Here is a 12,576-nt window from a genome sequence, read left to right as displayed (position 1 = left end):
TATCTCTCACAGCAATTTGCTCCAAGATCTTGGAACACATTCTCCATTCTAACATCATGGACCACTTTGAAAGGAACTCTATCCTTACACCAGCACAGCACGGATTTCGTAGTAAGCGATCATGTGAGACTCAACTTATTGCCACAGTACAAGACCTGGCTAGTAGCCTATCGAATGGCAACCAGATTGATGTCATGTTACTGGATTTCGCCAAAGCAATCAATAAGGTACCACACCAATGTCTCCTCCACAAACTGAATTATTATTAGATTCATGGCTGCACTCTACAATGGATAGAAAGTTTCTTATCAGACAGAAAACAGCGAGTATTGGTTGAAAGGATGTCCTCCAACATAGCAGACATGAACTCCAGAGTACCTCAAGGCACAGTAATGGGTCCCCTTTTATTTCTTGCCTACAACAATGACCTCCAGGAGGTGGTAACATCAAATGTTAAATTATTTGCAGATGACTGCCTCATCTACAGGACAATTCAATCAATCAATCAATGACACAGTCCAACTTCAACAGGACTTATGTGCACTTGAGAAATGGGAAAAGGACTGGCAGATGGCTTTTCACCCTCAGAAGTGTACCACTATCCACATTTCTAAGAAACACCATCCAATTAAAGAATCATACCAACTGCATAACCATACCCTGGAAGATGTCCCAAGTGGTAAATACCTTGGAATCACAATTAGCAAAGATCTGTCATGGCCCGAGCATATTAACTCAACTTCTGCCAAGGCCATGAGAACAATTGGATTTTTAAGAAGGAGCCTCAGAAGTTGCCCACAGGCTATCAGAAGCAAGGCATACACTACGCTAGTATGTCCAGTATTGGAGTATGCGTCAGTGGTTTGGGATCCTTACCAACATCATCTAATCCAACACCTAGAAGATGCTCAGCACAGGGCAGCAAGGTTCATCAGTGGTGATTACTTATCAAGGGATCCAGGAAGTGTGACCACCATGCTATATCAACTCGGCTGGGAACCACTGGAACATCAGAGGGCCCGGAACCGAGTGATCATGTTCTACAAAATTTACCATCCCATTGTGGAAGTTCCGGTACATCATGTGCTACATGTCACCAATAGCAGAACTCGTGGTTCTATGGCAAACAAAATCTGCCAAATCAGCACCAGGGTTGATGTCTACAAATACTCGTTCATACCAGCAACTATCATAGCATGGAACAATATACCAGCCACAATTAGGAATTCACCATCAGTGGACACCTTCAGACACGCTATACAGTCCATCAATGTGTCTAAGATTTTACACCACTAAACTGTCCACTTTTAACTTTTTACCCCTATTAATACAATGTTCATAGGTTTTTAGCTGTTCACCACAGAATTACTGGAGTATTGACATTCAAATTGAGTACACTCCACAAAGGGAAGAAGAAGAATAATTACAGTTTCAAAATGAGTGATTGAGTGTAGCTCGCTCTTTTGATAAATCCATTTTGATTAAAATTTTAGCATATTTTTAGGTAATTTCGTGACATCATAATTCCAAGTGTTTGAGAATTTTTTACTGGTTGCTTGAAATTGTATTTTATTCAATTACACTTTTAACTTAGATCCAACTCTTCAAACCGCACAAGACGTTTGGAAGATCTAGTCTGTAATGTCACAGGACATCTTAGTCTGGTAGTTGCATTACCATAACGAAGTTCAAAAAATGGAAATTTTAACAAAGAATTAGTCAAACTTTGTTATTTTGAACTCGAAGGGACCGAAAAAATACTTTGAGATAACCGAGGATTCGAGATAACCGAGGATTCAAGATATCCAGGGTAAAATACTTAAGGAATAAGCAGCTGGGACTTCAAAATCACTTCTACATGTCCATGGTATTCGAGATATCCGTGTTCCAGATATCAAAGTTCAACTGTATCTGCAATATCCATTAAATCAAGGTGAGTTTATTTTTTGGTGAACTTTTGTTGAATGTAGTTAGGAGTGAGATGCATTCATGTTGCATTGTGGGTCTAGAGTTAACTGCGGAAAAAATTCTATTGAATCAATGTTCTCTCCGCCCAGATGTTTATATCATAGCTTACTGCGCTTGCTATAAAATGAGATGTATATAAAAGGCATGTGTTTCTGATGGTTATTTCAAATGGTATCATAGATTTTGGGACACCCTGTACTTGGAGCAGCATAAATGTCTTCATGTGTTTCTTTTGATCAGCCTTCATTCAAATTTAGGAATTCCAATTGTATAGATGAATTCCCACTTTTCAAGAGTTATGTCCCTTGGCTGCCATCTTTAGGGAAAAACATTGAATTTTTTAAACTTTCTGGTCTGTAACTCTGTCATTTAAATTGACACAGAAATATTGTTAATGTGTTGTATTTTGATTGCCTCAGGAAGGGGCTTCCCATGCATTAAAAGTTTTTTTTTAAATTAGTGAATAATCACATCGGATCCACAGCACAAAGTTTGGTAGCATAGAGTTAGAGGCGCTGGTTTCATACAGTAAGCTTGTTAACTACTCTTCAGTAACAATACAGTTATTGAACAGTAGTAACCTAATATACTCAGGGTTTTAAACTAACTTGTAATCCTTGATAGCCATGTGGGCTACTGAACCTTGCAATTCTGGGGCCCACATCCAAATTTATTTGCCCACAGATTATCACACCTTCTATTGAATATAAAAACAACAACCCCATTTTTTTTTATCATGTGCTTCGTGTTTCTTTTCTATCCATTGTAACATTTAATGATGCACGACTTATCTAAATTTGAAGTGGAACTCTTCTGTTTATGAAAATTGATATGATCATTCAATATCATATATAGAGCACATGGCACATTTTCATTCACAAATAACAACAGTACTTTTTGGTTTCTTGGGCTCATTGACCCGTCGATGCCACATTGTGCCCAACACAATCACTTAGACGCTTTATGTATGAGTACTTCTTACGGGTAATTATAAAGCACTTTACTGATTACGAAATTTTTCAAGAGAAAAATACAAAACATTCGGACAGAGTTGAAATACATATTTATTATCATAAATTTTCTAATCGCCATGTGGGCAACTTGAACATAATTTTAAGTCACCCACATGGAACATTAGTCGCAAATTGTGAGTGGGCGACTGTTAATTTCAAACCCTGCATACTGTGTGAAACAAGTGCATGTGCATAGAAAGAATGTTCTATCATTAAAATCAATCTCATAATCTGTATTGTTATAGAAAAACTTGCTTACCAAAAGTTGATGCATTCAATGTATACATGTATATTTATGGTTGACAATATTTATGGGAAAAAAAAATTTCTTCATTTTTTGCACTATTAATATATATTCCATTTGGGATATTATATCCCAAACAGAGTATTATATCCCATTTGGGTTATTGATCCAAATCTGTTACAGATAATGTTAAATTGCTAGTGTCCTGTGGACCTGGTTTAACAATAGAATTTGTATCATGTATATTGCAGGCTATGTAGCAAAATAAATGGGCAGATAATTCTAATCATTGCATGTATAGTAGAACTTGTCTAATTTGAAAAATACGCTGAAAATGCTATGGATCAAGGTAATCTCATAGGCAAAACATTTTTGGATTTCAGCAAAGCTTTTGATTCAGTGAGTCATGACATTCTTATAGATAAATTAGAGAATTACAACTTTGATGAATTGTCAATTAAGTGGTTTCACTCGTATCTGAATAACAGGACACAATGCGTTAAAATTGGTACATCTTCTGATGATGTCTTACCTGTCACAGCAGGAGTGCCACAGGGATCAATATTAGGTCCCTTATTGTTTTTGTTGTACACTAGACAAAATTGCTAACGCACCACTTGTTATTCTTATTTGTGAATTGATCATTTGCCAGATCGGTACTAGTATATAATATATGCATTCTTTTCCAGAACAGTTGGATTGAGAAATGTCTTCGTGTCATGATAAGACCCTTAAAGGACCTTCTTGCCCGAAATCAATTTCCCGACGTGCACTGCGCACCGTTTTTGCCAAGATATGAAGTTTGTGATTACCAATTGTGGTCCTTGAGGTTGCCACGGGAAACAGTCTTCCACTTAAAAATCAAATAATATACCCTTATTGACTACCATATCTCTTAGTAGTTATCCAGTGCCTTGTTGTTCCTTCAAAATCCACCCAACTTCCGTTTGCCCAAATTCTGTGGAATAATCTTGAAATTATTGCGTGCTGCTTATTTAATGCCGTCGCTATCTATAGTAAACATTTTTATGACTGTTGATTCATTTGCAACAATTTTTCATTAGAGGAATGAATAATCTTCTAATTGTTTTAATTTTTCACAACTTTCTCCAAAGGAACCCCCTGCAGACACCATACTGACTGCCTTAGCACGCTCTTCTTGGGTCAAACGCCACGTATTTTGTAACTTTTTTTTCTGAGTTTTTAATTAGTACAAACATAAAGAACATTACCATGAAGAAAAAACTAGAAATTTATTCCACCAAAAAAGTATGGACACGATTTTATTTTTTTCTATGAAATGGTTATGCTTCAGTAAACATTGTTGTTATTGATCAGTTAAGACATTTAAATGCCTTGTTTTCCATTAAAGTAACATAATTATATATCAAAAATATCATAAACAAGTTCTGAAAAGAAAAATATTAATTTATTTAGGTGGTGCGTTAGCAATTTTGTCTAGTGTATATAAATGACCTTCCCTTACATATATGTCATACAAAAATTGATATGTTTGCTGATGATGCAACTCTGCATGTTTATGAGAATAATATATTGAATATTGAAACAGCTCTAAATTCTGACTTAGTTAATATTGAAAATTGGTGTTCAGAAAATCAAATGGTTTTAAATGTTGATAAAACAAAATGTATGATGATGGGAACTCAACAAAGAAAATCGAAATTAAATAATCCAAATCTCAATTTACATGTCTCTGACAAACACCTTGACAATGTTGAAACAGAAAAACTACTTGGGGTACATATAGATCAAACGCTAAATTTTCATAGCCATGTTGACTCAGTCTGCAAATCTTTAACATATAAATTATATACCTTGCGAAAAATCAAGAAATTTCTTCCTCTGAAAACTAGAAAACTGTTTTACAATGCCTTTATCCTGCCCTCTATTAATTATTGTCTGATGGTCTGGGGTGATGCACCAGCTAGTTACTTGGAGAGAATTCATAAGCTCAAAAACGGGCCGCTAGAATTATTCTTGATGCTGCCCCAGATGCTCCATCTAAGGTATTATTTGAAAAATTAGGCTGGCTATCTGTTTTTGATTTAGTAACTTTACACAAATGTATCTTGTTGTACAAAATATTTAACAGTCAGAGCCCTGCTTACCTGCAAGATTTATTTATTTTTCAAACTTCTGATGCTTACACTTTACGTTTAGAATCTAATTTTGACCTTCGCCTTCCAAAACACCGAACTAATTTGTTTAAAAATTCCCTCCAGTATTCTGGTGTTCATAGTTGGAACAGTTTGCCTTTAGATTTAAGATGTGCACCAACTCTGTCAGTCTTTAAATGAAATGTAGAAAAGTATATCTTCAACAATAGAATTTCATTACTCTGATTTATATCTTTTGTATATGTATATTGTGTCAAATCTTACAAATGTATATTAATTTATTTGTCATCATAATATATTTGTTTATTATTATTGTTATGATGATTGTCATTATTATCATGTGACATTGTTTGTGTATTATATTTCAATTGCTAGTTGTTAATCTGAACAACTTTTGTATTTTTTCCAAATGGTGCTGGAGCTAGGTTCACTCTGTTTTGCAACATTGCAACTGTATGGGACATATTCTAGCTGTGGTAAGGGCCAGTCCCAAGATAACTATAGGTATTTCTAAGCAAGCCTGATCGAGGCATCTTAAAACTTCATCAAAAAGTTTGCAGGTGGTAAATCAAATACTTTTCATAAGTACTTGTATTTAGATTTGAAATGCATCAGAAATCTTCAGTATCCCAAGGAAAATTTTGTATTTAATACCTTTCAGAACATATTTTAATTGGTAGTCATACTTGAAGGAAAAGATGCATATTGCCAATTCATGATATATTTACTTTAACAGATTCTTTATACGGATATAAAGAATTACGGATATAGCCAAGTAAATAGGTCCCCAGGACTTCGCTATAACTAAGTTTACTAAGTCTGTCTAGTTTTGAACAGACAACAATTACTTTGTAAGAGTTATCTGCCTTTGCTTGTGACTTTCTGCTAGTTAATTGAAGTATAATGGGTAAATGTAAACCTATATATTTAGATGTTACCGTGAAACTTATATATACCAGACTTTTTTGTGCTGCATGTCCCTTCATGAAATTGTGCTGTGTCTTCATGAAAATGTGCTGTAAACAGCTTCTGTAAGTGATGGTAAAGTCTAATTTTTGTCATCATGGATGGAAAGGATATTCAATGCTGGAGAATTTGTAGGGTATGATTGCAGGATTCTTTGTCCATTGATGTAAGAAAAAAAAGGGTAGTGACAGGGAAGTATTTTTTTTGATAGGTCATCTGAGTCACTGAGATGCCCTAATGCGATCTCTTTTCATCGACATCATCGTGTGTCATCTGTTGTGTGTTAACATTTGAACATTTTCAGCTTCTTCTCTCGAACCACTGAACCAATTTTGGCATATAGCATCTATGGTTGAAACAAAAATTGTGGATATGATGATCAAGGGTGTGCAAGTGAGTTAAGGCTTGGTATAGGCATTTCTATGCAAATAAACTAATTGAAATGTCTAAGGACTTTACCTATTATGCAGAGAAATTTAAAACTTATTGTCTAATACATACTTGGTACCCAAGATATGATATAGCCAGTACACATCATGGCGTCATATTATGATGTCATTGTTCTTTACTACAAAAGATTATAAAGGACATCAACAAAAAAGCTTCAGCACAAGGGCATGCTCTATTTTATTAAACTGAAACAAGGTATATTTAGAAGCAAAATATACCAAGGATTGCTGGTATTGCTGCACAAATATCAACAGCTCAGTTGTTTAATTACTTTTTGTAAAATTTTAAGTTGAAACAAGGTAGAAATGTACAGCCCGGTATAAGTTTCCTCAAATTCCAATCAAATGAGAAAATGCCTAGGATTTGTGCAGCAGTTTTATTAATCTATAGGACATTCTTCTTAGCATTATACAATTTTTATGTTCAATTAAATAAGATAATCCCTTGGGCCAAAGCTGTTTTGTTGATGTGTCTTATTACCGCCAGTAGGTAAAAACAATGACGTCATAATATGATGTCATAATGTGTACTGGGTATAACATATTGTGGGTACTATGTATGCATAAGAAAATAAATCAAAACTTTCTCTGAATAATAAATATACCTCTTACATGTATGTGTTTTTATTAGCTAATTTGCATAGAAACGCCTATACATAGCCTTTACTCACATGTGTGCCTCTTCCAGAATTGTGAATTATGTGGCCCTGGGTCAGGGGTTCTGGTGTTCTTTGAGTTCTTTGAATATCTTTATCTTTGCTCCCGGGTATCAAGCAGAAAAACTAAGGTGCATGGACATGAAGAGCAAGGGTGTTTCTATCAAATTTGTGAAATTCAAGGCTCCTAGGTCAAGGTTTCTGGACTTAGGGTGGGGTTCTATTGATCATTTAGTGAAAATGCATTAATTCTTTGGAAATATCTTCTCTGATGTCAAGTATTCAGCAGAGAAACTAAGTGCATTATTATTGGTGAATGAAATTATATATAACCATGAGAAAGAGTGCTTCATCCAAAATTTTGAAATTTACCTACTGGCCCCTGAGACAGAGGATTCACTCTGCTTTAAGAGAAGTTATTCCTCTTTGTCTATGTAAATAATGTAATTGATAAGTAAATTGAATAAAAGAATTATATGAGTACAACAATTTTTAATAAAATAAAAAGTACTTTCAGTTTTTTTTTTGTATTTAGGAAGATGTGTAAATAATAGATGAATAAAAATGAGACAAAAATACCTATATGTACATTAAATATTATTCAGATACAAAGAAAGGACAATATGGTATGGGGATCATGCTGGGTATGCTCTGTGAATACTGTGTTTTATGCCAAAGCACTATTGTCTTGTTATGCTTGGTGATAATGATGGAGTGTATATAGCACTTGCATGTTCAGGCAAGTTTCTGAGAAATCCGAGATTCCTCTGACTCTAACCCCTGCTTTTATATTGTGACATGTGCAGGGGAGAGTCAGAGCGGAGGCCATATTGAAAAGTGGAAATTCTGGTTTGTGATTCTGCATACCTTTTACAACTTTATTTCATGGATCTAACTTCCAAGACGCGAGAACTCAGTAAAGGGATGATTCTTCTACAACTTAATCATCACTAATATGATGCAACCGCCATTTAAGTGGCCCTGTCACCGACAAATGAAGCCTCACTTGAATTATGTTGCCTCCTCATCATTCGATTGCTTTGCGCATGACGAGCTGGTGTCGCTGAATATTTCCACTTTTTAATAAGGCCTCCACTCTGAAGTGGGGGTTAGAGACAGAGGAATCTTGTATTAGTTTTTTAGTTGTTGCTGATTACCAGATTAACTATTTTGTTGATCATTAATCATCCTTTTTTTCTTGTTTTTGAGTTTCAGTCTATTTTGTGTTATTATTTAATTATTTACCATTCGATGGATCCTTTACAGGGCTTTATTATACTAAGGTGATCATTGAAGCCCTTGGGCCTGTTGTTACATTGTAAAATTTATGATACATGTAATTTAAATATAAAGACCTGCATTTTTTATCCAGATTGCAAAGCAAAATTCAATAATGATTCTTTGTCTGCCTGGCTCTGCAGCAGCCATTGTTGTTTTGCTTGGTTATGTCTGGCCTACACTTTATCTTCAAACTTCAGACATAGATCAGAATGAGATATTTTAAATGGTTGAAAGTGAAAAATGGGTCTAAGTAATTTTTTTTAATTAAAACCATAGCCTTGACCTTTGACACCGAGGCTGGCAAATGAACATAGTTTTTTCAAGGTTGACTTGCTATGATTTTCTGTTCTAACTTCATAGATAGGTAGATCATATTTAAAATTCCAAATTTAGGTTAACCTTTGCCTGACCTTTGACCTTGTTAATGGTAGATCAATTTGATCAGTTTTAAACATGTCTATCTCTATTGTGGTTGACAAGTTCAAATGATCCCCTTTAACCTTCACACCTAGGTGTCACTGCAATAGGAATTAACCTTGACCTTTGGCCCTAAGATTGGTAATGTTACTGATGTAACATGTTTCTGTTGAGAGTAGCTCACTGAAATTCACAAATAAATCAAAGAGATGATTTAAAATGAATCACCACTGCAGTTTACTTGATCCTGGCCATTTTGTTCTGAAACAATTTCTTGCAATTAATCAAATGTTCCATATAGAGGTCTGGCTATGATATTGCTGATGTCATAAATTGATGAAGTAACTCTTAAATTTGTTTGAAAAAATGAACATATCTTAAAAGCCAGATATTTCATAACTTGTTATACAATCTTGTTTAAAGTAAACAGATTTCTGAATTAGATTTTTGATTTGATTATTTACTTACAGAACCACACAGTACAAGAATGGCTAGAGTATATCTTATTGACACAAGCTTAAAGCATTAGTGGGAATTGTATTACACAATGGACTGAAGAGTGGGTAAGTAAGTAAAATATTGCAGGCTCTTTGTTAATGATTTGTAAATGGCTTTCTCTTCTGTAATGCCAGTTTGGATTGTCGATATATCAGCTGCCTCCAAATCATACACCAAAGACATTTAAATCTTGCCTTGACTTGCATTCACATAAGCGTGTACAGAACAGGTAAAAGGCTTTTTCAATACAGCGGTGTGTGCTGGGTTTTAAAGTATTTTAAACCCAGGATATGCCCTGCTACTAATTATGACTACCTGCTCCACATAAACAGTAGGTATACCCCAGAGTTGGACGTCTGTCAACTTACGACATTCGGGTGATTATATTTGGAGTTGCCACAAAAGATTCCTACGTATGGGACACCTGAATATTAAGTTTGTTGTGAGAATTTATCATTCAGAGGACCATTTTCTTTATTTTGTTGTGAAATTTTCCTTGGATAATATATGTTTACAGGTAGGGTGTTTACGTTTGCAAAAAAAAAATTTCTTTTTAAGATTCTATCTGTGTTCATAATTAATGTCAGGTATCCACTCAGACAATTGTGCCTGAACGTAGAAATGTGATTGGTAATCAATATCAGAGAGAATTGAATGTATTTTATGACACTTCTGAGGTAATGTTTGTGTCTGTTAATGGTAGACTTCAGATATTCACTAGTTTAGTGTGTATATGTAGGGGTATATTCACTATTTGGAGGTCCAAAATTGTGTTTTATTCATAAACCATTTTTCACCTGACTGCAGCTTTTGTTTCTATGGAATAAAAGCACTGCATGTGTTTACCTGTTTTTTTTCTGATCAATTAATTTAATTGTTGATGGGAGAAATGGAAATCCAATTATTAAATATAATTAATTTTAATGATCTCTGTGTTCAGGGGGTGTGTAAAAACAGCAGGGGAATTTAATTATAGTTCTGGAATTGTTTAGACAAGTTAGGTAAGACATTAAACCTCTTCAGAGTGATTTTTTCCATTGAATTTGATACTATCAATATTTTATTACATGCAATCTTTTAAATATTCTGAAATGTTTTGAATAATTTATGCTATAACAATAGCACCGAGTCTATAGCTGAATTGAGAAAATGTTAATTGTGGGAATCTCTCGTAATTTGAGAACTGTGTTTAGGAAACAAAATCGACAGGGCACTCCTGTGCTTTGTAAGAAAACACCTGATAGATATGTCAATATAAGTAAATTCCTCGTTATTCCAGTGCAGTAACTTTAAAGGTCTCGTTATCTTCGGCTGTTTTGGGACGCATGTAACTCTGGCATTCTGCCTTTTTTGGGGAGGTGAAAGTGTTATGCCATACCCATTCAATGTTGGATATTTATCAAGCTGCTTTCATTATTGAAGGTGTGACATTTCCTATCTAAAGAGATAGTCTAATTGTTTACTTGATAAGTGGCAGGAGTTTTATGGAAAGAAATTTGAAAGAAAGTGTAATTTATAAATACTTAATAGTAAGCAATATACAGTAGAAGTTTTTATGATGTTGGTTAGATGTAGATATACATAAAGCTGGGATGATACAATTTTTTTCTGTATCGATAAATATCACAACATATGTGCCACAATACGATACTTATCCCAATATATTTAATTGCAGTACATAAATCATTTTCATTTTGTATTGAAGTAAGCAAATATATTAAATTCTTCACAAATAAAAAAAAATTATTCATACTAATTGTAGATATTTATTATAAGACAAAGTTATATAATTACAAAAGCGGTGTTTATTATTATGTATTTCATATTTGTATGCAGAATGTTTGTTTGATAAAATACTTGAACCTGCGCAATGTTTGGCTGCCTATTTGTGGCCTCAGTCAAGTTAACTGTTTCTGAATCTGGACTGGCTGTAGTTAAACTAACATAGATGTGAGATTATGCTGTCACTATATAGATGTAGATGTTTTGCCAGTCTATTTCTGTGTCCAACTTCCAATCTGTCAAGTCAATATTAGACATGTACTTAGATGTATATAGAATGAGTGACTCACAGACTAGATGACCGAAGAGATATACAAGCTACAAGGTATGTTTGTCGGTTCAATTGAAAAAAAAAATTGATTACTTTCTAGTGTATATACTATATAATGAGATTTTATTTTGTCAGGAAGATCTAGGCCTTTATTATTTTTTTTCAATTCTATAGATATAAGTTTTAAACATTTTTAGGCTGTTTCCCTTAATTTGACAAAAAACATGTGTAAAGATGCTTATCATCTGGAAACAACTGTTTCCAAGTACATTTTGGATTAAAAAAAAAGAAGCTAAAATGCATTTATAAACAGATGAAATCTCAGAATTATGTAAATTGAAACCGTTAATTACTGGTGATGTTTTTGACATGATGGAGATGTGTGCATTCTATAAGTACTTGTTTCTAAGTTAGGGAGTACAGTGTATTGAATTGGCAACAATTTTATCAGACTGCTTTGTATGTTTAATTAGGATTTATGTTTCAATAAATGCCTAAAAATTAATAAATCTAACTGCTAAAAATAGGAAGCTTTTAATTTTCTGGCAGGTACAATATCACATGCACTTGCCCAACAGCAAGAACTTTTGTGTAGATATGACATGAAAAAACACTTGGAATTAATAATTGACTAGCTGCACGATATACAGCCTATAGGCCAGAAATCATGGCATCTCTTAGTTACCATACATCCAACCAAATAACATTGTATCATGGGAATCTCTCTGCGGAATGATATAAATCTGTATCAGTTGAAGTGGTACTTGAGAAGGGTGTTGATTGGACACAATGTCAGTTTTAGAAGAATCCAAGCACTGGAGCAAATATACAGGGCCCCGTTCTACCATGGAGGGTTATCTCTTTATCGATACTCTCTACTGTGTTTGGAGTGG

The sequence above is a fragment of the Saccostrea echinata genome, unplaced genomic scaffold, assembly GCF_033153115.1.
Source record: "Saccostrea echinata isolate AGI-Se365-2 ecotype Australia unplaced genomic scaffold, CSIRO_AGI_Sech_v1 ptg000047l, whole genome shotgun sequence".
NCBI lineage: Eukaryota > Metazoa > Mollusca > Bivalvia > Ostreida > Ostreidae > Saccostrea > Saccostrea echinata.
Note: the sequence above shows the minus strand (reverse complement) of the source record.